Consider the following 26534-nt stretch of genomic DNA (forward strand, 5'->3'; position numbering starts at 1 on the left):
AACCTTAAAGTCCATAATTAGGTCTAGTTTCAGGTGCTGCTGGATATAAAGGACCAAATGATGTCATTAACTTTCTGTTTTCCTCTCTCTGATTTTGGCTCCTCTTCCTTTATCCTGATTCCATTCTCAGAGGGTTTCTCCCATTCTGGTTGCAAGATGGCTGCAGAGGGCTACATATTTCCACTTTGTATTTCCAAGCATTCTAAGCAAAGGTCTCAAGATTTACTCCGGATCAGACCAGGTCACATGTGCACCCTGATCACTTTGGCAAAGCAGATGTAATGTGCTGATTGGCTTAAGCCAAAGTCATGTAGTTCACCATAGGCTGAGGTCAGAGCTACTCTCAGATCATGTGGCCCGGACATCAGGCTGTGGTTAGAAGATGGGTGAACCGCTCCTGGAAAGGCAAGTAAGAAAGTGCTCACTGTACACCGGACATAATTGCAAGCAAATAAGTTTACTTTAAATCCACTTTAAAACATATTCTGACTGTGACAGCCCTATATTATCTCCTCCTCCACTCTTGCCTCCAACACACGTGTAGTCTTAATACCCTAATTAGCTGAGGACTGATTATACCTGAGGTATATTGTAACATACAAGGGAAATGAGAAGAATATGCAATCAAACAGTGGAAATCTCAAAAGACTTCATAAAAAGGGGATGGCTTTAGTATCAAGAGATGGAAGGGGACATTGCAGAGAAAGAGAACAGAACAAAGGAAACAGGCAGGAAACTGTAGAACAATAAATAGATCAGTGAAAATACAGCTTGGGATCAAGGGGGAGATTATAAAAAGGGTTTTGAGCCTCAGGTTACAGGATTCAGATTTACTCTAAATGTGCTAAGGCACAGGTCAACAACCTTTTCCTCTAAAGATCCAGATAACAGATACTTTAGGCTTTGCAGGCCAAGAGGCAAAATCAAGTGTAGTATTTAAGTACTTACACAACAAGAGAGAAAACAAATTCTCACAGTGAAATTCAAATATAATAATGATGATAAGAAGAATAGAGTACTTTCTGTAATATAGGGCTACAGTATAAAACTTTTTGGGGGATCACATTTTGGTTAATTGGGATTCAAAGTAGTGTGCCTTGCAACAAATGCATTATGAATATTCACATGTAAAAATCATTCTTAGTTCACAAGCTGTACAAAAGCAGGCAGCCGGATTTGATTCACAGGCTGTAGTTTGTTGACCTCTGCACTAGGGAATCATTTCATGTTTTTGAGAAGGGAAGGCAATCTGATTGTAATGTTGGTTGTAATCAATGAGACAAACTGAAGGCAGTAGGGTATAGGCAAGAGATCATAAGAATCTAGCCTACAATTCCATGGGCTTGGGTGGTCATGTTCAGGAAAGCAACTAAAGTGGATGGAGCAAGAAAGAATCTTGGGTCAAGTCAAAGTCAGATGGAGCAGCATTAACTACTCCCATGGATAAACCCTAATCCTAAGGAGAGGTTTACTCCCTTTTCTGTACCTGACATGTGTGGGACCTCTTACTTGTAGTGGGGAGAGTCCAGATGCCCTTAGGCAAGTCTTGCCCCCTGATTGAAGCAGAGTAAAAAAACTAAGACAACCTCCGGAATAAAACATGTGAAAGATGAACTGACTGGGCAAGAAGGGAAGCTCTTTGAATTCTATTTTCAGGCCCTGCAGAGACCCTTTGAAAGCTGGAGAAGGATTATTTCTCTATGAAGTGTTTTTGTAGCTACAGTGAGTCATCATATCTTTGCAATCCATTGTACTTGGTTATATAATCTTGTCAACTGTGTCAAACTCTCAGTTAGCCAACAGGTATAACAATAATCAATAGCTTTTAATACCACATACCGGAGATACGGTATCCAGTGAACATGCTTTCCAAAGAGTGGAAATTATGTGCTGTTGAAGTTTCATCTTGAACCTGAACCTCATTCACCTAGAATGAGTGAATATGTGTGCATGCTTTAAGGAGCAGTGTTTGGGCTATAGAAGTCTGTTTACATGAAGAACCAAGACTCCTACTTGGACCGTCAGTGTTGGGAGAGAGGGATAGTTCTGAATAAGGCAGTGTCTGTCAATTAAATTGTTCTCCAGCCCAGTTCCCCCAGACTTATGCTTTAGTTATAGGGTACTGGGGAGACAAGAAGGAAGGCGTCAAAACTGAGTTAGGAGATTAAGAATCCTTGGAATTAGTGATTTCATCAGTAGAAGGAGACTTGCTCTTGACATAGATCTTGGCACACTTGACTCAGGTATTTACCATATTTGGGTAGATGTTGGCAGCAGAATACTTGCATGCCCCTGAAAATGGGGGTCTCCGTAATTTTTGTGCCTAGGCACCCTAGTTGCCGCCCTGGTTAGCAATCATAGACAGCAGTGGTAGCAATTTTGGTGACACTTAGATGCAAGTAGGAGGGGGAAAATGGTGAGTTCTGTTGGAAACCATCATGTGTAGGTTTGAAAAACTCATAAAAAGACAGTCACCCCATATGCGCTTGTAGAATAAATCTTGGGGTGGCTTCAAAAGAATGTGCATTGTTGCCTCCCATCCTCTGTGGCATGTGGTGGGCTATAAATATAAAAATGACTCAAACAACCACATAAATATTTTATTACATAATGAAGACTTAGATATTGTAGGAGTATGTGAATTCTCCTTCCACAAATCAAATTATATTTGGTGTATTGTATTTCTCCTGGAAAGCTACAGAGAAGTTGCAGACACAGCTATGTTATTTCCCACTCAGTGTTTGCTTTATAATGAAGGAAAATAAGCTATTTCTTAAGGAACAGGTGCAGTGCTAGTTAGTCAAGAGAATAGCAAACAGCAATGGGCTGCTGCCCTGGAAACAGCCTGGTGTCCTAGCAACAAGCCCATTCATTTGCCTGGCCTGCCCTGTGGAGTTCTGTCAACACAGGTAAAGGGCTGACCTACAGCACTTAAGTGATAGCCTTTCTGTTTCAGAGAAAAGCAAGGCCCATATACGTGAACCTGGTAGTGAAGGAGAAAACAGATCATTCTGCTAAGCAACCAGTGATTTGGAAGGTAAAAGAACAGCAATGTGGGAGTTAAACTTATTCGCATTTCCTTTTCTTCTAGATGGGCTGGAAGTAAGTTTCTTTAACTGTTGGCTCTCCTAAAGGAAGGATCAAAACTTTGGTGAAAGTAGTTAATGCTATGACCTGTGGCTCTGCTCTCGCTGACTACTTTGGGTTAAGAAGTGCAGTATTTTCCCAAAACTTTATTTGGCCTCTGCCTCCATGAGTAGCCACAAGGGGTAGGAGAAAGGGGACAGAACATATCCTGGTGGTGATTTGAAAGTTATAGCTTCCATTTTCCCACATATTTCAATTGTAATCCCTAAATTCTATGAGAATACTTGAGATTTTTGATTGGAAAATGTTCAAAATATCTCCTGAGACCCATAGGAAATTTCAAATGATTGGAACTAGCCATGGTATAACATATAGGGTGAATTTTCTGAGGCCAAAGCAGAAACTCAATAGGATTTGTATCTGTGCTGAGTGCAGATCTCATATCCCTGGGATCATGACCTGAAGGGAAATCAAGAATCAGATGCTCTACTGACTGAGCCACCCAGGCACCCCACGAAATCAAATACTTACATGAAACTTCTATTCCTTTAGAATGGCTCGAACCTTTTATTAGTTGATGTCTAGGCTAGTAAGTCATACACACACATACACAAAATATTTTTAAGTTTTTCATAACTAAATCACCAGAAGCAAAAAAAAAAATCATTTTAATAATGAATCTCAGGTCTTAGTTTAGTTTCTAAAGGAGGTTCAGTTTTTCATTTTGACTTAAAGTGATGATACAAAGTTCTAGGAATTGGTAAAAATTAGCACAGTAGAGTAATGAAACAAGTCAGAAAATTAGTTTAAAAATTCAAGTGGATGCCCGAAAAATGTCTTTGGTAACTGTGGAGATAATTGTTTGTAACAAAGAACATGTTGAGTAACTATATTGTTATCATTATGACAACATAGGCTTTTAGAATGAAGTCTTACACAGAGGGAAATAATTCCCTACTTCCAAACTGGTGACCAACCAACCAATTTAGAGATTAAAACTACAAATGAATTGTATTATATTTCATTTGATTACATTTAATTAATCAGTAAAAGGAAAGCACAGATGAAAGAATTTTTTGTAGTATGATTGATAAGGAAAAAACAAATGGTGCTGAATGATGGTATGAGACAACTTTCAGCAGAGCACATGGAGAAAGGAGGAAATAATCACAGATAATGCCAATCAATATAAAGACAGAAAGTCTTGAAGAAGACAACAAGAACATTTTTGTTAAAAGTGATTACAGGTATGTTGTACACCTGAAACTAATACAATATTGTATGTCAATTATGCTTCAATTAAAAAAGTGAATATAGAGAAAGTTGTATATGTGTATGTTGCTGATGGCTTAAAGAAACACCCAAATATGTTTTATTTTAGCAATGCCTTTAATTAAGAATAAACAACAAATTCAGTAGTTATGTCAACTTCTATTTTAGTAACACGTTTCAAGCAGATTACAAATCTCCTAGTAACCATGGAGTCACAGTTCTTCTTGAAAAAAAGGAAAATTGTTTCTCTGCAGCAGTTTGCTCTGAAAGGCAATGTATTTGTAGAAGCAAGTTTTAACACCAAGAGGTACTATTTTGTGGGCAAAGTATGTGAATTTCGACTTGGAGTATGCTCCTTGAAGTGCATTTAATTTTCTAAAGGATGTTTTTCCACAAGGTTAAACAAAAGGTTTAACAAAAGTTTTAAAGTCCTGTTAAAAATTTCCTAAGAGTTCTCATCTCACTTGCTTCCATTTTACTTCTGCTTTTCTGTGGTCACTACTGCTGCGCAAGAAGCAATTTTGTAAGCATTTATATGGCTGTGAGCCATGTATGAGTCAATTAGATTGCCTATTTTTTAAATCTCTCTAACAGTTTATAGAACAGACTAACCCCTTCTTTCACACTGCATCAGGCCTGGATTCTGCCCTTTTGAGGAAGAATACATTAGACCAAAAAGAAAAAGCATCTCAATGAGATAAGAGCCCAGAAAGAGTAGCAAACTCTTCTCTCTCTCCTCCTTTTAAAAATGATATACAAGGGGCACTTGGGTGGCTCAGATGGTTAAGCATCTGCCTTTGGCTCAGGTCCTGATCTCCCAATCCTGGGATCGAGCCCTGCGTCCAGTTCCTGGCTCAGCAGGGAGTCTGCTTTTCCCTCTGCCTCTCCCCCTGCTCAAGCTTTCTCTCTGTATCTCTCTGTCTCAAATGAATAAATAAAATCTTTTAAAAAATGATACACAAACACCTCTTGAGATCTATTTGAAACACATGTGCAATGCTTAGAAAAGAGTAATTCATTAGTAACAGGGCTCAACAGATTCCCCCATCCCTAAATACCCCCACCCCAGTCCCTTATTCTTCTGTATTTGTTTTAGATTCACTAAGCCATGTTGTTTACTAAAATTGCAAATAACTTCCCATGAGAAACCCATTTTCTATGAATACAAGTCTCTGTAGATAGAAGAGAAAGTCAGCAATGTGAAACATAGTCTGTTCAGTATCACTCTAGGCCAGTATTCAACTGAGCTAAACATAATGGACTAATAAAAAGAGTAGCATGGATAATACATATGAAAACAGGAGATAGAAAAAAATGTTTTTAATTGTCTCTGGGGCCAGAAGACTTGCCTTCCTTCCTCTTTTCTTCCTTCTGCCCTTCATTTCTATGTCTGATGAAGCTAATATTAACATTAGTTTGCCTTCCTTGAGCACAGGGCAGATGCCTCGGCCACGAGTGATGAGAAGTGGGCTCATAATGTGCTGAAAAAGAATTCAACCTGGAATTTCAGCTTCATGTGTTTGCATCTTAAGAATTACTTGGTCTGCCTTGATAAGCTAATCAGATGCTATTTTATTCTACATATATATTCCGTATTAGACAATACAGCACTTGATGTTGGCCATCAGCTACATAGGACCAGGGACTGGACCTCTTTGTGCTCATCATTACAGTCCAATAATCTAGCAGAGCATGGCATAACATAGGCACTCAATAAATATTGAGGAATAAGGTGGCTTTGGCTTAGTTTTTCTAAACATTTACAAATGCTGAAACTATTTGCACTTACCGAAACACACCATGTTCTCCACATCTCCCTGTATTTTAACCCATGAATAACTCAGCGTAGAATTTCTTTTAATTAGCCTTTTACCTTTAGATTCCTACCTAGTCCTCAGGTTTTAGATTGAAGAATAATGCTCCTGTGATGCTTGGGTGGACTCCTCTGTTTTGTGATGTTTCTTCCTTCACACAGCACACAGCATCTTGTACATGCTGCTCTCTTCTGGCATTGGGATTGCTTATTGGCTTAAAAACTTGTCCCTCTCTGAGCTATGAGTTCCGTAATGGAATTATCTTTCATCATTGTAACCTCAACCCTAGCATGGGTCTGATTTGTTGGGATTCAGGCAATGTCAATTCACTGAAAACCATTTCCTTTCACATCCCAAAAGGCAAAATCTGACACCTAATCAAGCAATTGGGATATAATCTGATGCATCTCATAGTAGAAACACGATACAAAAAGGCCCCTAAGAGCACAAAGGAGGGAATGCTTATTCTTTCCTGGATATTGGGATTAGGTTCTACAGAGAAGGTGACATTTGACCTGTCCTTGAGATAATGAGAAAGAGTTCACCAACTGGATAATCTAGAAGATAGAACACTGTGAGCAAAGACATTAAGATGTAGAAGTCCACAGTGTAGCACTGGAATTCTGCTTTCCAGCTAAGATGGAATAACAGGAACCAGATTTATCCTCTCATCTGAACCAACCGTAAAACCAGATAAAATATATGAAATGATGGTTTCAAGATATTATACACAGGTAACAAAGAACAAAGATGCAAGGTGGAAAACAAGTAAAATGAGCCCTGTGATTGTCCCAACTTACCCAGAGGCAGTTTCCAGGCCACGGAAACTTCCTTCAGGCAGAAGGAAACTCGGCAGGACCCACTTACCTCCCTGAGTCAGGACTCTCAGGAAACCAGGGTGCTTATTGCCTACAAGGAAAAGCACTGGAGCTTCAAAGACAAAGAACCCCAGAGACTAAAGAGATTTCCCCTTATTCTTCTGTATTTGTTTTAGATTCACTAAATGGAAGACTGGAGTCTTCAGCTGAGTACTGATTAACATGTACATATAAGAAACTACCTGAGGCTAGAGAAAGAACAATGAAAAGGTTTAAAAGAAATAATTCCTGGAGTTAATCCATTGATGGTTCCTGTTCCTGTATCCAGAGTGGGAATCCTCATAATTCACAGAATGTTGGCCAGAAAGGTTTTGCCTCAGTAGTGGGACAAAATTAGCCATGGACTCAAAGCTGCTCTAGTCTCACCTACCCCAAATCAAAAGCAAGAACTGCGTATTAGTTTTCTATCGCTGTGTAACAAACTGACACAAATTTAGCAGTTGAAAGCAACACTAAATTTATCTCCCAGTTTCCATGGGTCAGGAGTCCTGGTACAGGTTAGCTGGTTCCTCTGCTCAAGGCCTCACTAGGCAGAAATAAGGTGAGGATGTTGCCTGGGGCTATGCTTCTCATTCGAGGCTTGGAGTTCTCTTTCAAGATAATTCCAGTTATTGGCAGAATTCACTTCCTTGCAGTTGTAAGACAGAGATCCCCACTTTCTTGCTAGGTGTTGGTACAGGACCACTTTCAGTCCCCAAGGGCCCTCACAGGCAACAGACTAGCGGGAATGTGGTCTCTACTGTATCTCCTTTTAAAGTCTCCTCTGATTTGGTCAGGACCACCCTGGATGATGTCTCAGTGCCTGGTGTGGCTCTAAATGTACATAAAGGAAATATTTAGGATAACTACATTAAAAATGGGAGGGTAAAGGGATATAAAGATAAGCATGGTTTCTTTATTTGAACTGGTAAATTGTCAACAGCAGTAAACTGTGATAAGTTGTACGTATATAAAATGTAATACCTAGAATGATGACTAAAAATCTATACAGAGACATATGCAAACATACCATATAAAACATAAAAACAGAATTATAAAAATTGATCAGGTAACCCATTAGAAAACAGAAAAAGGAACACAGAGAAGCAAAAAAGACATTAAACACAAAACAAAAAATAAAATGGCACATTTAAGTCCTAAAGTAACAATTACATTGAATGTAAATGATCTAAAACACCAATCAAAACTTACTATGGAGCTAATATAATCAAGATAGTTTGGTATTGGTAGAAAAATAGACAAATGGGTCAATGGAATGGAATAGAAAGCCCAGAAACAGACTTACATAAATATAGTCAACAGATCTTTGACAAGGAACAAAGGCAATAAAAGGGAGCAATGACTGTCTTTTCAACAAATGGTACTGCAACAACTGGACAGCCACACACAAACAAAAAAGAATCTGGACACAGACCTTACACCCTTCACAAAAATGAACTCAAAAAGGATCTCCTGTAAATATAAAATGTAAAACGATAACTATAAAATTCCTAGAAGAGGACATAAGAGAAAATCCATGATCTTAGTATGGTGATGAGTTTTTGCATACATCACCAAAGGCATGATCCGTGAAATGAATAATTGATAAGTTGGGCTTCATTGAAATGAAAAACTTCTACTCTGAGAAAGACAATGACAACAGAATGAGCAGATGTGTCACAGAACTGGGAGAAAATATTTGCAAATACTTTGCAGAATATCTGATAAAGGACTCTTATCCAAAGTATACAAAGAAGCCTTAAAACTCAACAGTAAGAAAGAGAACAATCCAATTTAAAAGTGAGCAAAAGACCTAAACAGACACCTTACCAAAGAAGATACAAATGGCAAATAAGTATATGAAAGATGCCCAACAGCTTATGTCAATAGGGAACTGAAAATGGAAGAAACGATGAGATACCATCACACACCTGTTAGAATGGCCGAAATGTGAAACACTGACAGCATCAAATGCTGATGGAGAATACATATCAACAGGGGCTCCCTTTCACTGCTGGTGGAACTTTGGAAGACTGTTTGGCAGTTTCTTATAAAATTAAACATACTCTTAACATATAATCCAGTAATTGCACTCCTTGGTATTTACCCAAAGGAGTTGAAAACTTATGTTCACACAAAAATCTGCACATAGATGTTTATAGCAGCTTTATTTATAATTGTCAAAACTTGGAAGCAGCCAGTATGTCTTTTAGTGGGTGAATAGATAAACTGTAGTACAGTTTATCTGAATAGATGTACTGTAGTACATCAGGCAATGGAATATTATTCAGCACTTAAAAAGAGCTATACGGGGGCCGTGGGTGGCTCAGTCCGTTAAGCGTCCCGTTCTGGGTTTGGGCTCAGGGTCATGAGATCAAGGCCCACGTGGGGCTCCGTGCTTGGGATTCTTTCCCTCTCCCTCTCCCTCCCTTTCTAAAGCCCCTCCCCTCATACCCACACAGGCACGCACACGCCCTCTCTCTCTCTCTCTCAAATATATAAATAAATAAAATCTTTAAAAAAAAGCTTTTATTTATTTATTTTTTAAAAGATTTTATTTATTTATTTGAGAGAGAGAGAGAATGAGAGATAGAAAGCATGAAAAGGAAGAGGGTCAGAGGGAGAAGCAGACTCCCTGCTGAGCAGGGAGCCCGATGCGGGACTCGATCCCGGGACGCAAGGATCATGACCTGAGCCGAAGGCAGTCGCTTAACCAACTGAGCCACCCAGGCGCCCTAAAAAAAAAAAGCTTTTAAACCATGGAAAGATATGGAGGAAAATTAAATGCATATTACTAAGTGAAAGAAGCCAATCCGAAAAGGCTACATACTACACCATTCCAGCCATATGACATTCTGGAAAAGGCAAAACTATAAAGACAGTAAAAATGTCAGTGATGTCAGTGGTTATGGGGGAGAAAGGCATAAAGAGGCACAGCACAGAGGATTTGGAGGGCAGTGAAACTACTCAGTACGACACTATTATGGTGAATACATGTCATACATTTGTCCATACCCATAGAATGTAAAACACCAAGACTGAACCCTAATGTAAACTATGGACTTTGATGATAATGATGCGTCATTGTTGGTTTATCAATTATAACAAATGTGCCACTTAGGTATGAGATGTTAAGTAGAAGAGCTTTCACATTTCAGAAGCAGAGATATATGGGAACCTTCTGTACTTTCCGTTCAACTTTGCTGAACCTAAAACTATTCTAAAAAATAAAGTCTGTTAAAATTCTTTTCGAAAATGGAGATATTTAGAGGTGCCTATGTGGCTCAATAGGGTAAGTGTCTGCCTTCAGCTCAGGTCATGATCTTGGGGTTCTGGGATAGAGCCCTGCCTCACGCTCCCTGCTCAGCAGGGAGTTTGCTTCTCCCTCTCCCTCTGCCCCTCCCGACCTCATTGAGGACATGCTCTCTCTCTCTCAAATAAATAAATAAAATCTTTTTTTTTTTAGATTATTTATTTGACACAGAGAGAGAGATAGTGAGAGCAGGAACACAAGCAGGGGAGTAGGAGAGGGAGAAGCAGGCTTCCCGCGGAGCAGGGAGCCCGATGCAGGGCTCGATCCCAGGACCCTGGGATCATGACCTGAGCCGAAAGCAAATGCTTAACGACTGAGCCACCCAGGCGCCAAAATAAAATCTTTTTAAAAAATGGAGATATTTAAAACTGCTTTTTGTGAGTTATTTAGTATGTTTTACAGCAAATCTAAACTTGATTTCTCAGCCCTCGAATGGTTTGGTTTTTCAAACTTTTTCATACTTTTATAATGTTAAAGGATACCATACTTTTTAAAAAGATTTTATTTATTTATTTATTTATTTATTTATTTATTTATTTGGGAGTGAGAGAGAGAGAGAGAGAGAGAGAACAAGCAGGGGGGAGGAGCAGAGGGAGAGGGAGAAGCAGACTCCCCGTTGAGGAGGGAGCCCAACACAGAGCTCCATCCCAGGAACCTGGGATCATGACCTAAGCCAAAGGCAGATGCTTAACCAACTGAATCACCCAGGCGCCCCAAGGATACCATACTTCTATTAAAATATCATATAAGAATATTCCTTTGAGGCAAAAGAACATAAAAACATAAATATACTCACGAGATATGGGATGTAACTTTACACACCATGTTTTTGGAAACCTTTAAAAATTATATAAATATTTGGTCCTTCTTACTAGATACTAGAAAAAGGAAGAATTTTTTAGCTTCCTCTTTTAATACAACTGAAAATAGTACAGAGTCTTTACTTGTATATTAAGATAGACACACATACACAAATACATTTAAACACATGCAAATTCACAGACTATGAAGTCAGATACCCTGTTTAAATTATGTTTCTGTCTTATACTGGCTTCCTGACATGTATAAGTTAATTCATATTCTGAGGCTTAATGTCTTTATCTATAAAATGGAGATATGTCAGAGGGCTGTGATAATTAAAATGAGATAATCAGATAAAAATCTAGAAATATACAAGGCACACAGTAAGGGCTTAATAAACATTGATAAATATAACAAATATTCATTAAAATTATAAATATTAACTGTTAATACATTCATCTAACACCTTTCTGACATTTTATTCCATGCAACTTATAAACTTTTAAAATAAATAGTATATCTTAGTGAAAAACCTGTATTTGTCTCCTTATGGAACGGGTTAAAAAGTACTTATAATTAAAATTTTTAATCTTTTGGAATGCTTCTATTTAGAAATCTGATCATTACATAGTAATAGTGAGAAACTGAATAATGAAATGAACAATCTACTTATAAATAATTCTTTTTTTATCTTTCACAAATGCCAATTCTTGGTCATTATGAATGCATTCTCCATTTCCCAATTGCCTGTTCAGTGAAAAATGCATAAAACTCCAGTTTATTCAGAGTACAAGCAGTTGAGATAATCAAGTAATTGAAAAAATTTTACACTTCAAATTTGCAAAGAAAATCCCAATCAAAATTAGTTCCAAACAGGCAAGTTGATTTGGAAAACTTTTTTTTTTTTTTAAGATTTTATTTATTTATTTGACAGAAAGAGACACAGTGAGAGAGGGAACACATGCAGGGGGAGTGTGGAGAGGGAGAAGCAGGCTTCCCCTTCCCAGGCTGAGCAGGGAGCCCGATATGTGGGGCTCAATCCCAGGACCCTGGGATCATGACCTGAACTGAAGGCTCATTGGTTTCAGGAGTAGAATTTAGTGATTCATCACCTACATATAACACCCAGTGCTCATCATAAGTTAAAAAAAATTTTTTAGATTATGCTTTCAATAGTGTTTCTTATAGCTTCTATGAACAGAGTTCATGTCAATACATGGTGTTCAAAAAGATGATGCTGAACCCACTAATTCTGAATAAGGTAAACAATTCATTATAATTTGTGCTAAATAATTTTAGAGTATAATTTTTTGTACTTTAATTTTTTTCATCAACCTCACATATTTCAAAAGCCACATATATTGCATGTGTAGAGACTTTAAATCTATGTTTTGCAAGGGGGCGCCTGAGTGGCTTAGGTGGTTAAGCAGCAGACTCTTGATTTAGGTTCAGCTCATGATCTCAGGGTTCTGGGATTGAGCTCCACATCGGGGCTTGGGCTCTGTGCTCAGTAGGGAGTCTGCTGAAGACTCTCTCTCCCTCTCTCTCTGTCCAGCCCCCTGCTTGCACTCTCCTTTCTCTCACTCTCTCCCAAACAAATAAATAAATCTTAAAAAACAACAACGACTATGCGTTGCAGAGTAAAATAGGTGAAGACGATTAAGAGGTAATAAATTAGGGAAGTCATAAAATAAGGAAGTCATGGGGATATAATATACAGCATAGGGAATATAGTCAATAATATTTCAATAACTTTGTACGGTGACAGATAATAACTAGATTTATCATGGGGATCATTTTGTAACATATAAAAATATTGAATCACTATGTTGTACACTTGAAACTAATGGGATATTGTATGTCAATTATGCTTCAATAGAAAAAAAAATACTATGCTTTTCAGAGACTAAAAAGCTGGATGACACAGTAAGAATATATTCCAGCTGACCTTATCTGAAACAGAAGTTATATATATACATAATCTTGAGCTGTAGCGATGACTGAATATGAATTCTGAGAACTTGAAGACTGGTATTTAGGGGTGATATATTTTAGAAATAGCTGAGGAAAGATTTTTAGCTTTTCAAATTTAGTCTTTAAAAGCTAAGATGTACCATGTATATTCATGGAAATATTTTGTTTTCCTAAAATACCTTTAAGTGAACATGGATTCATTGAAAATAATATGGACAGATTGAATCATCTTGTTGAAAATAGAAAGCAGAGGAATTGATATAAAGGAGAAAGGACTTTTAAACATAATTTGCTTGTGGGATGCCTGGGTGGTGCAGTTGGTTAAGTGTGGGACTCTTGGTTTTGGCTCAGGTCATGATCTCAGGGTCGTGAGATCGAGGCCCATGTTGGGCTCCACGCTCAGTGCTAAGTCTGCTTCAGATTCTCTCTCCCTCTCCCTCTGCCCCTCCCACTCATGCTCTCTCTCTCTCAAATATATAAATAAATCTTTAAAAAATAATAATTTACTTGCAATATATATAAGTCAAATCATTATGCTATATGCTCAAATATACAATGCTGTATATCATGTATATTTCAATAAAACTGAAAGAAAAAAATTTGCTGAAAGAAATATAAGCTAAATAAAGGCATCATCTTTCCCAGCTAAAACTAAATTATTAAGGTGATAAGTCTTTTTGGTAGTATAAAAGGCAGTATTAATAACTAATGTGAGAGTTTGATACTTCATTAAATTATTTATCAATCATTTGTTTCTCACAGCAACATCTGATGCAGGCATTATCATAATTCTCATATTCCAAGTGAAAAGTTTTAGACTCAGAAAGGATACTAGGCAGTAAGAGTTGTTTTCTGGTCTGTAGTGATTTTTTTTTTTTAAAGTTCCATGCTGGGGAAATAACAGTCATGTATAGGTGCCAAGGGGATACTATTTCCTCTCCCATTGACACAGCAAGCTCTGATGGCCAATGCTGCCTTGTTAGGACTAAAAACAACCTAACAAAATTCTCCACTATTTTGAGATCCAGAAATAGATATCAAGTCAATCCTGACTCCCTCAGGAATTTAGGTTGGCATTTAAGGAGTGGGAGTGTGTGGACTCTGGCATTAGGGGTCACTCTGATGTTCAGTCCCTCTGATGTTTACTAGAACACAGTTTTGGGGAAAAGAGGACAAGGAAACAGGCTAGAGATCCCAAAATGTAAGGAAAAAAAAAGTGTTCCATACAGAATTTTAATTCTTTCAAGCTATTATTTCAACTGACCACCATAGAATGCTTTCTAAAATTTTTCTCTTTTGCTAATGTGAGATTGCCTTGTATTTGGAGGGCATATGTTTCAGTCACTACACAGTTCTCAACTTGTTCTGAAAGCCAAATAGTTCTGTTTTTAGAAACATGTAAGCTACGTAGTTATCTGACAAAATTAGATTAAGATATGTGACTGGGGAGTATGAAATGGAGTACTTCCAGTTTGTGAATCTGGAGAGCTTATATTGAAAAAGATTTGGAAAAAGAAGTATTAGCATGGATAGAGACATTACATAACTATAAATGGGTAACTCATCAAAAAGATGTGAACAATCCTAAATGTGTATGAACCTAAAAATAGGGCTTCAAAATATGTGAAGCAAAAACTAATAGAACTAAAGGGAAAACTACATTTATACAGGGAGGTATCAGTACTTCTTTCTCGGAAATAAATAGAACAACTTAATAAAAAACCAATAGAGTATGAAAGAACAATACTTTGAATCAATTTGATGATATTTACATTTATAAAATATTCTACCATCAGCAGAATACAAATTTTTTTCAAATGCACATGGAACGTTTATTAAGATAGACCATAGTCTGGGCCATAAAGCAAATCTTAACAAATTTAAAGAATTAAAACCATACTAGAATAGGCAAATTCATAGAGACAGAAAGTAGGCTACAGCTGCAAGGGGCTGGGAAGGAGGAGGAGGTTTTTGTTTAATAAGTGCAGAGTTTCTATTTGAAATAATAAAAAATTCCAAAAATAGATAGTGGTAATAGTTACACAGCATTGTGAATGTGTGGAAAGCCATTGAATTGTACACTTAAAAATGATTAAAATGGTAGATTTCATATTACGTATCTTTTACCACAATAGGTAATTGGAGAAAAAAATTATTAAACATATTAAAAAATATGTTACCTAACAGAACAAAATTAAACAAGAAAACAATAGAAAGATACCAGGAAAATTCTCAAATATTTTGAAATTAAACAATACATTTCTTTTTTAAATTTTTTTATTTTATTATGATATGTTAATCACCATACATTTCTAAATAAACCAGGTGCCAAAGAGGAGATTTCAAGAAGAGTTAGAAAATATTTTGAACTGAATGAAAATGTAGCATAAAAAAATTTGTGGAATGTGGCCAGTACTTAAAGGGAAATTTATAGAAGCAAAGCTTATGATTAGAAAGGAACAAAGGTATAAAATCAATAGCCTAAGATTTCAACTTAAGAATCTAGAAAAAAGGGAGGGGTGGTGCCTGGGTGGCTCAGTCATTTAAGCATCTGACTCTTGATTTTGGCTCCGGTCATGATTTCAGTGTTGCTTGGGATTTTCTCTCTCTCTCTCCCTCTCCCTCTATCCCTCCACCACCTCTCAAAAAAAAAAAAAAAAAAGAATCTAGAAAAAGGGAAGCAAATTAAATGCAAACCTAGTAGAAGGAAGGAAATAATAAAGATAAGAATAGAAATCAATACATTTGGAAACAGAAAAATAGAGAAAACAAAAAAATCCAAATGACCTTGAAAAGATCAATAGAATTTAGAAACATCTAGCCAAACTGACCAAGAAAAAAGAGAAGATACCAACTACCCTGATATTAAGGATGAAATAGGGTTTATCACTACAAACACTACAAACATTACGAGGACAACAGGTGAATATGATGAAAAAATTTGATTCCCAGAAACAAAATAACTTAGATGAAATAAAACAGTTCTTTGAAAAACACAAATTAATAAAGCTCCTTCAAGAAGAAATGGATGACCTAAATAATGGCTTAAAACTTCCAACAAACAAAACTCTAGTGAGTTATACCAAATATTTAAAAATATATCAATTCTACACAAACTCTACCAGAAAATGGTAGGGGAAGGAACCCTTCCCAACTTATTGTATGAGTCTAGCATTACCATGATAATAAAACAAGCAAAAAAGAAAAAGAAAAAGAAAGAAACATAAATGAAACATAGACACAAAAAAAACCTTTAAAATTTTAGTAAATTGAATCCAGCAATATATAGAAAGGATAGCTCCTCATGATAAGTTTGGGGTTTATCCAAAGAATGGAATGTTGGTTTAACACTTACAAATCTGTGTAATTTACCATACCAACAGAGTACAAAAGAAAAACCACATAATCATCTCAAGAGATGCAGAGAAAACATCTATACTTGAATTTTTAAAAAGCTTATCAAACTAAGAATAAAAAGAAATTTCCCCCATTTTAGTAGGAACACCTTTAACTAACATAATGGTGAAAGACTGAATGATTTTCTTTAAAATCAGGCACAAGAAAGTATGTCTACCCTCATTGCTTTTATCTAACACTGTACTTGAGGGCCAAACCAGTGCAATAAGACAAGAAAAAGAAATATAAACACAGATTGAAAAGAAAAAAAACTCTGTTAACTGACAACAAATAGAGAATCCCAAAGAATGTATAAGACAGCTACTGAAGCTAATAAGTGAATTTAGGAAAGTCATAAGATTCAAGTCAATATACAAAAATCAATTCTACTTTGATAAAGTAGCAAAAACTATTAGAAATTGAAATTTGAAAACTATATGATAGTGGGGCCCCTGGGTGGCTCAGTTGGTTAAGTGTCTTACTTTGGCTCATGTCATGATCTCAGAGTTCTGGGATCAGCCCTATGTTGGGCTCCCCCTCAGTGCAGTCTGCTTGTCCCTCTTCCTCTGCCCCTCCCCCCTGCTCATGCTTGCTCACTCTCAAATAAAACCTTTTTTAAAAAAAGGAAAATATGATAGCATAAAAATATGAAATATTTAGGTGTATGCTAGCAACATATATGCTAAAAATTAAAAATCATTGATGTAAGAAATAAAAGAAGACCCAAATAAATGGAGAGTATACTATATTAATGGATTGGAAGGCTTTTTAGAATATCAGCTTTCCCCAAATTTATCTATAGTTTTAATGTAATCTCCATTGAAATCTCAGCAGAGTATTTTGCAGAAATTAGCAAGTTGATTCTAAAAATTCATAAACAGAGGACCTAAAATAGCCAAAACAACTTTGAAATGGGAAAACACACTACTTGATTTAAACTTACTGTAAACCTATGGTTATCAAGACAGTGTAGTACTAGTAAAGGATAAACATAGAAATCCACTGAATAAAACAGTTTAGTGGGGCGCCTGGGTGGCCCAGTTGTTAAGTGTCTGTCTTTGGCTCAGGTCATGATGCCAGGGTCCTGGGATCAAGCCCCGCATCGGGCTCCCTGCTCCGCGGGAAGCCTGCTTCTCTGTCTCCCACTCCCCCTGCTTGTGTTCCCTCTCTCGCTGTCAAATAAATAAATAAAATCTTAAAAAAAAACACACAGAGTTTAGTTTCATACAAATTGACCAATTGGTTTTTGACAGGTTTGTCAAAGAACTCAGTGGTGAAAAATCAGTTTTTCAGCAACTTCGATCAAACAATTTGACACCCATATGCAAAACTAAAAGAGAATTATCTTTCTGTTGTTGATTTATAATATTTTATTATGTTCAATTAACATACTTTGTATTATTTTAATTTATTTGAATTTGTCAAAATTTGTTTTTGCTTTCAGGTATTTTATGTAAAGTCTCATTATTAGGTGTGTACCCACTTAGAATTGTTATGTCTTCTTGGTAAGTGATCATCTTATAAATCTTAATGTCCTTTTTTATCCTAACAATATTCCTTGTTCTGAAGATTACTTTGTCTGATATTAAAATAGCCACTCCAGGGGCACCTGGGTGGCTCAGTTGGTTAAGCATCTGCCTTCGGCTCTGGTCACGATCTCAGGGTCCTGGGATCAAGCCCTGCATTGGGCTCCCTACTCAGCGGGAAGTCTGCTTCTCCACCTCCCTCTATCCCTCCCCCAACTCATGTGTGAGAGAGAGAATCTCTCTCTCTCAAATAAATAAATAAAATCTTTAAAAAAATAGCTACTCTGGCTTCCTTTAAATCATTGTTTGTGTAATACATCTTTTCCATCCTTTTATTTTTAACCTGTTTTTATATTTAAACTAGGTTTCTTGAGAAGACCATGTAGTTTTTTTAATCCAATGTGACTACTTTGATCTTTTAATTGGTGTGTTTACCATATACATTTAATATAATTATTTAGTATAATTATAATATAATTGGTATGGTTGGTTTTAGGTCTACTATTTTGCTACATATTTTTTTGTTTGCCTTTTCCCTCTTTCCTGCCTTCTTTTGGATAGTTAAATGGTTCTAGGATTATATTCTATTTTATACATTACATTTTGTTATTCTCTCTGTTTCTGTCTGTCTCTTTTTCTGGTTTTTCTAGGTAAGATTTTCTCAATAACAATACTATTGATATTTTGAACTAGATAATTATTCTGAACAGCTATTCTGTGCAGGTAGGATGTTTAGCAACATTTCTGACCTCTATTCACCAGATGCCAGTCACATTTCTCCCAGTTATGGCTGTCTCATGATGCCAGTTGTCCCTTGGTGGGCAAAACTACTGCAAGTTGAGAACCACTGCTCTTGTTAGTACAATAGAAATATTTAACATTTCAGAGTCTACTTAGAGTAATGTTTTAATTTTTAAGTAATATGTAGACATTTACAACCACATAAATCCCTTACTCTTCCCTTTATGTTATAGTTGTCGTGTGTTTTAAATGAACATGCATTTATTTTTTAATTTAATTTTTAAAGATCTATTTATATATTTTAGAGAGAGAGAGAGATGGGGGGGGAGGGAGCACACGAGCAGGGGAGGGGCAGAGGGAGAGGGAGAGAGAGAAACTCCAGCAGACTCCCCAAAGAGCATGGAGTCCAGCTCAGGGCTCCATCCCACAACACTGAGATCATGACCTGAGCCAAAATCAAGAGTTGGATGCCTAACTGACTGAGTCACCCAAGTGCCCCTAAATTAACATGCATTTAAAACCCCATCAGACAGGGGCACCTGGGCGGCTCAATTGGTTGAGCATCTGCCTTCAGCTCATGGTCCTGGGATTGAGCCCCATGTCAGGCTCCCTGCTCAGTGGGAAGACTGCTTCTCCCTCTCCCTTCCCACTGCTTGTGCTCTCTCTCTCTCTCTCAAATAAATAAAAAAATAAAAATAAAACCCCATCAGACAATGTGAAAATTTTTCTTTTAATAATTATACATATTTGGGGGGAGTCTGGCTGGGTCAGTTAGTAGAATGTGCAACTCTTGATCTCCGGATCATGAGTTCAAGCCGCACATTGGGTGTGGAGCCTACTTAAAAAATGCAAAAAAAAAAAATTACACATACTTTAATTTACTTTTAAAAAAGTATTCTATATTTATCCAGATATTGCTGTTTTTATTCTTCTTTTGTTCCTAAAGTTCTAGGTTTAATCTGGTGTTATTTTCCTTCAGTCTGAAGAACTTTATCATTTCTTTTATTGCCATGTGTTCTTTTAGTTTGTCTTCATCTGAGAAGATCTTTATGTCTCCTTCATTCCTGAAGGATAGTTTTGCTGGATATAGAATGCTAGGTTAACAGTTCTTTCCTATCATTTTTAAAATGTTGTTCTACTGTCTTCTGGCCTCCATGGTTTCTGATGAGAAGTCCACCATCATTATTAACATCATTGTTCTCCTATATTTGTCATTTCCTTAGCTACCTTTAAGATTTTTTTCTTTACGTTTGGTTTTCAGTAGTTTGATTATAATGTGTCTGGGTATGATTTTCTTTGAGTTTATTCTGTTTTATGTTAACTTCTTGAATATGCAAGTTAATGTCTCTCACCAAATTTAGGAAGTTTTCAGCCATTGTTTCCTCAATTTTTTTTCTGCATCAGTTTCTTTCTTTCTTTTTTTTAAATTTTATTTTATTATGTTATGTTAGTCACCATACAATACATCATTAGTTTTTGATGTAGTGATCCATGATGCATTGTTTTCATATAACCCCCAGTGCTCCATGCAGTACGTGACCATCACTGGGCTAACCATCCCCCCATCCCCCTCCCCTCTAAAACCCTCAGTTTGTTTCTCAGAGTTCATAGTCTCTCATGGTTCCTCTCCCCCTCCGATTCCCCCCCTTCATTTTTCCCTTCCTTCTCCTAATGTCCTCTATGCTATTCCTTATGTTCCACAGATAAGTGAAACCATATGATAATTGACTTTCTCTGCTTGACTTATTTCACATAGCATAATCTCCTCCAGTCCCATCCATGTTGATGTAAAAGTTGGGTATTCATCCTTTCTGATGGCTAAGTAATATTCCATTGAAAATATGGACCACATCTTCTTTATCCATTCATCTGTTGAAGGGCATCTGAGCTCTTTCCACAGTTTGGCTATTGCAGACATTGCTGCTATGAACACTGGGGTGCCCATATGGCCCTTCTTTTCACTACAGCTGTGTCTTTGGGATAAATACCCAGTAGTGCAATTGCTTGGTCATAGTGTAGCTCTATTTTTAATTTTCTGAGGAACCTCCACACTGTTTCCCAAAGTGGCTGTACCAACTTACATTCCCACCAACAGTGTAAGAGGGTTCCCCTCTCTCCACAACCTCTCCAACATTTGTTGTTTCTTGCCTTGTCAATTTTTGCCATTCTAACTGGTGTAAGGTGGTATCTCAGTGTGGTTTTGATTTGAATTTTCCTGATGGCTAATGATGATGAACATTTTTTCCTGTGTCTGTTAACCATTTGTATGTCTTCTTTGGAGAAGTGTCTGTTCATGTCTTCTGCTTATTTTTTGACTTGATTATTTGTTTTCTGGGTGTTGAGTTTGAGAAGTTCTTTATAGATCTTGGACATCAGCCCTTTATCTGTAGTGTCATTTGCAAATATCTTCTCCCATTCTGTGGGTTGCCTCTTTGTTTTGTTGACTGTTTCCTTTGCTGTGCAGAAGCTTTTTATCTTGATGAGGTCCCAAAAGTTCATTTTTGCTTAGCCTTTGGAGATGTATCTTGAAAGAAGTTGCTGTGGCCGACGTCAAAGAGGTTACTGCCTATGTTCTCCTCTAGGATTTTGATGGATTCCTGTCTCACATTGAGGTCTTTCATCCATTTTGAGTTTATCTTTGTGTATGGTCTTAGAGAATGGTTGAATTTCATTCTTCTGCATGTGGCTGTTCAATTTTCCCAGCACCATTTATTGAAGAGACTGTCTTTTTTCCATTGCATATTTTTTCCCACTTTGTCAAAGATTATTTGACCATAGAGTCAAGGGTCCATATCTGGGCTCTGTATTCTGTTCCATTGGTCTATATGTCTGTTTTTGTGCCAGTACCATGCTGTCTTGGTGATCACTGTTTTGTAATATAGCTTGAAATCAGGCAATGTGATAACCCCAGCTTTGTTTTTCTTTTTCAACATTTCCTTGGCGATTTGGGTCTTTTCTGATTCCATACAAATTTTAGGATTGTTTGTTCCAGCACTTTGAAAAATGTCATTGGTATTTTGTTCGGGATGGCATTGAAGGTATATATTGCTCTGGGTAGCATAGACATTTTAACAATGTTTATTCTTCTGATCCATGAGCATGGAATGTTTTTCCATCTTTTAGGAACTCAATCACAAGAAAAAATTTGGAAGAAATTCAAACACTTGGAAGCTAAAAATCACTCTGCTCAAGAATGTTTGGGTCAAGCAGGAAATCAAAGAAGAACTTAAACAATTCATGGAAACCAATAAGAACAAAAACACATCGGTCCAAAACCTATGGGATACTGCAAAGATGGTCCTAAGGGGGAAATACATAGCCATCCAAGCCTCACTCAAAAAAATAGAAAAGTCCCCAATTCACCATCTAACTCTACACCTTAAAGAACTAGAGAAAAAACAACAAATAATGCCTAAGCTACACATTAGAAGAAAAAAATTAAGATTTGAGCAGAGATCAATGGATTAGAAACCAGAAACACAGTAGATCAGATCAACAAAACTAGAAGCTGGTTCTTTGAAAGAATTAATAAGATCGATAAACCACTGATCAGACTTATCCAAAAGAAAAGAGAAAGACCCAAAGTAATAAAATTATGAATGAAAGGGGAGAGATCACGACTAACACCAAGGAAATAGAAACAATTATTAGAAATTATTATCAACAACTATATGCCAATAAGCTGAGCAACCTGGATGAAATGGATGTCTTCCTGGAAACCTATAAACTCCCAAGACTGAAACAGAAAGAAATTGACAACCTGAATAGGCCAATAACCAGTAATGAGATTGAAGGAGTGATCAAAAACCTCCCAAAAAACAAGAGTCCAGGGCCTGATGAATTCTCTGGGGAATTCTACCAAACATTCAAAGAAGAAATAATACCTATTTCAAAGCTGTTTCAAAAAATAGAAATGGAAGGAAAGCTTCCAGTCTCATTCTATGAGGCCAGCATTACCTTGATCCTCAAACCAGGCAAAGACTCCATCAAAAAGGAGGATTTCAGACCAGTATCCCTGATGAATATGGATTCCAAAATCCTCAACAAAATCCTAGGTAGTAGGATCCAAAAATACTTTAAAAGGATCATCCTCCATGACCAAGTGGGATTTATCCCTGGGTGTTTCAACATTCGTAAATCAACCAGTGTGATAAAACACATTAATAGGAGAGAGAAGAACCATATGGTCCTCTCAATTGATGCAGAAAAAGCATTTGACAAAATACAGCATCTTTCCTGATTAAAACTCTTCAGAGTATAGGGATAGAGGGAACATTCCTCAAGTTCATAAAATTCATCTATGAAAAACCCACAGCGAATATAATCTTCAATGGGGAAAAGCTGAGAGCCTTTCCCTCAAGATCAGGAACATGTCAAGGATGCCCACTCACACCACTATTGTTCAACATAGTACTAGAAGCCCTAGCAACAGCAATCAGAAAACAAAAAGAAATAAAATGTATTCAAATTGGCAAAGAAGTCAAACTCTCTTTTCGCAGATAACAGGATACTTTATGTAGAAAACCCAAAAGACTCCATCCCCAAATTACTAGAACTCATACAGCAATTCACTAATGTGGCAGGATACAAAATCAATGCACAGAAATCAGTTGCTTTCTTAGACACTAACAATGCATCTATAGAAAGAGAAATTAAAGAAATGATTCCATTTACAATAGCACCAAAAACCATAAGATATCTCTGCATCAGTTTCTTTATAGGACTCCACTGTTACAAATGATAGACTTTTGATATAGTCCCACAACTCCCTGAAGTTCTATTCATCTTTTTCCAATTTTTTCCTCTTTGTTCTTCAGAATGAATGATTCCTATTAATCTACAAGTTCACCGACCCTTTTCTCTATCATCTTCATTCTGCTATTGAGTTCAGCTAGTAAAATTTAAATTTCAGAGATTGGATGTTTTAAAACCATTTTGTTCTTTTTTTATAATTTAAATTTTTTGCTGAGTACTTTGATCTTTTTATACATTTTATTTAGTGAGTGTTTACCTTTACCTCATGGAGCTTATTATAGCATCTATTGTTTTAAAGTCTTTGTCTTATAATTTCAGCATCTCTGTCATCTTAGGGTTTGCACCTGTTCATTGTCTTTTCCCTTAAGAATTCCCAAAGAACCACATTTCTTGGTTCTTTGCTTATCAGGTAATTTTGGATTGTATTCTGGGCTTTTTGAATATTAAATTGTGTAGATATGAATCCTGTTAAAATTCTCTAAGGGATATTATTATCATCATCATCATCATCATCATAATCATCATCATTACTGTTTTAGCAGGTGGTCAACCCAGTTAGCTTCAGACTGCAAGTTTTTATAACCACTTTATAGACAACAAGCAAAACGACTGGGTGTGCAGCATCCTGGAACCCTCCATCAAGTGTGCAGATCCTTCGTGTCTCCAGGAACTCCAGGCCTCACCATGGTGGAGTCTGAGCGCCTCTCAGCCCGTGGCTGCTGGGCTGCCTTCACCAACTTCTTATGCACCAGAAAGGGAACTCTCCTATTTGCTGAGATTGTATTGTGTCTGGTGATTCTAATCTGGTTCAGCCTCTCAACACCAGGATACTCCTCTCTGTCGGTGGTTGAGATGATCCTTGCTGAGATCTTCTTTGTCGTCTACATGTGTGACCTACCCACCAAGATACAATCCATCAACTGGCCTTGGACTGATTTCTTCCGATCCCTCATTGCAGTCACCCTCTACCTAATCACCTCCATTGTTGTCCTTGTCGAGAGAGGAAATCGCTCCATAATCATTGCAGGGGCACTGGGCCTCATTGCTGTTTGCCTCTTTGGCTATGACGCCTACATCACCTACCCCTTGAGGTAATAAAGACATACAGCAGCCCTGACTGACTGTGCAGATGATCCATGTTGGTGGACTCCCTTTATTTCTCTCTGAGACCTGGTTGGAGGTTTAATTCTTAGTTCAATTCTCAAAGCTTTTCTAGGCAGTTTTGGGTCTGTCCTGTGCACATGCAGCTCAAGAGTAAACTAGGGCCTGTATAGTTTCTTACACAGTATTAAGGCATTCTCTTAGCCTCACTTTCTTCCAGCTTTCCTCCTCTGCTCTCTGCCCCACAAAGGCCCCCTTTCCCAATTCTTCTGTGCAGAAAGGTGAGGTTTCTTTTTAGAGTTTTACCTGCTCATATCACTGCTGCTGAGCAGCTCTGCATGAGGAGCCTGCCCTTGGGGCAAAACCACAAAACAGAAGAGGGGAAAAAAACAGAACACTCATTCTCAAATGTGTTGCTTCTTCAAGTTTAGACTCCACTCCACAATCTGTCTGATTTCATTTACTTTTTTTTTAAATTTTATTTTATTATGTTATGTTAATCACCATACATCATTAGTTTTTGATGTAGTGATCCTTGATTCATTGTTTGCGTATAACACCCAGTGCTCCATTCAATACATGCCCTCTTTAATACCCATCACCAGGCTAACCCATCCCCCCACCCCCCTCCCCTCTAGAACCCTCAGTTTGTTTCTCAGAGTCCATAGTCTTTCATGGTTCGTCTCCCCCTCCAATTTCCCCCCCTTCATTTTTCCCTTCCTACTATCTTCTTCTTCTTCTTCTTTTTAACATATAATGTATTATTTGTTTCAGAGGTACAGATCTGTGATTCATCAGTCTTACACAATTCATAGCGCTCACCATAGCACATACCCTCCCCAATGTCTATCACCCAGCCACCCCATCCCTCCCACCCCCCACCACTCCAGCAACCCTCAGTTTGTTTCCTCAGATTATTTCATTTACTTTAAGAGTCCTTGGGTCATTGTTTTTGTGTATTTTGTCCAGAGTTTTTAGTTGTAATGAGAGAGATAGGTCATAGTGGATGTACTCTAACTTGATCAGGATTGGAAGCCACATTTTGAGAGTGGATATAAAAAAATTTTTTTAAAGGATGTTTGTAAGGATATATAAAATTAATATAATGGAAGAGTAAGGTCTTAGAGATCATACAGCCCAGTGGAATTCCCTCAGTGATTGCCTGGGGTAGGAAGAGGGTAAGAGTGCTAAGTATAACAACACCAATCAAGTGTATTCTTAAAATAACTGACCAAAGTCAGACCTCAAGCATTCTAGTTATGCTGAGATATCTTGATGCCCTTTCTCATACTCTTCTTCAGTGGGTAACTTGCACAAACATCCTTTAGTGATGTCTAGAATAGTGATTTAGAAATTATGCTATTCAGAGCTCTAGGCATTCCATGGAGCCCATTCAGGACCAAAAGTAGTGCAGAGAGGGTATACTCCCTGGTACCACTCCCTGCTTCAATTAAAGCAGTCCGCTTTTTTTTTTTTTTAAAGATTTTATGTATTTATTTGAGAGAGAGAGCGCGCGCGCGCGCACACACACACACACACACACACACACACACACACACACACGCAAGTGGGGGGGAGGGGCAAAGGGAGAAGGAGTAGCTCAGCTGGGAGCCTGATTTTGTGGCGGGGGGGGGGCCTTGATTCCAGAACCCCCAGATCACAACCTGAACGAAGGTGGACACTTAACAGACTGAGCCACCCACGTGCCCCTAGAGCAGTCCACTTTTATCTGTTTCTCTTATTGGACTATGTCATAACACATCATAACAACTAAGATTTACATTGGTAAAAAACAAAAAGAATCGCCAGTTTGCAGTAAAGATCCTGGGATTGATGAGCAGTTGGACGTATGTGATGGTGCTTTCCAACTCTTTTCTCTGATATTTATAAAGTAGTT

At 37.3% G+C, this 26534-nt stretch overlaps 1 pseudogene; it reads left to right on the top strand.

Annotated features, from left to right (window-relative positions):
- Positions 1-2888: 2888 nt before the first annotated feature.
- LOC112835203 (proteolipid protein 2 pseudogene) lies at positions 2889-24669 on the top strand (annotated as a pseudogene).
- Positions 24670-26534: the final 1865 nt, after the last annotated feature.

This window comes from Callorhinus ursinus, unplaced genomic scaffold, assembly GCF_003265705.2.
Source record: "Callorhinus ursinus isolate GAN/ISIS: 27379988/994484 unplaced genomic scaffold, GSC_fseal_2.0 scaffold11, whole genome shotgun sequence".
Classification (NCBI taxonomy): Eukaryota; Metazoa; Chordata; class Mammalia; order Carnivora; family Otariidae; genus Callorhinus; species Callorhinus ursinus.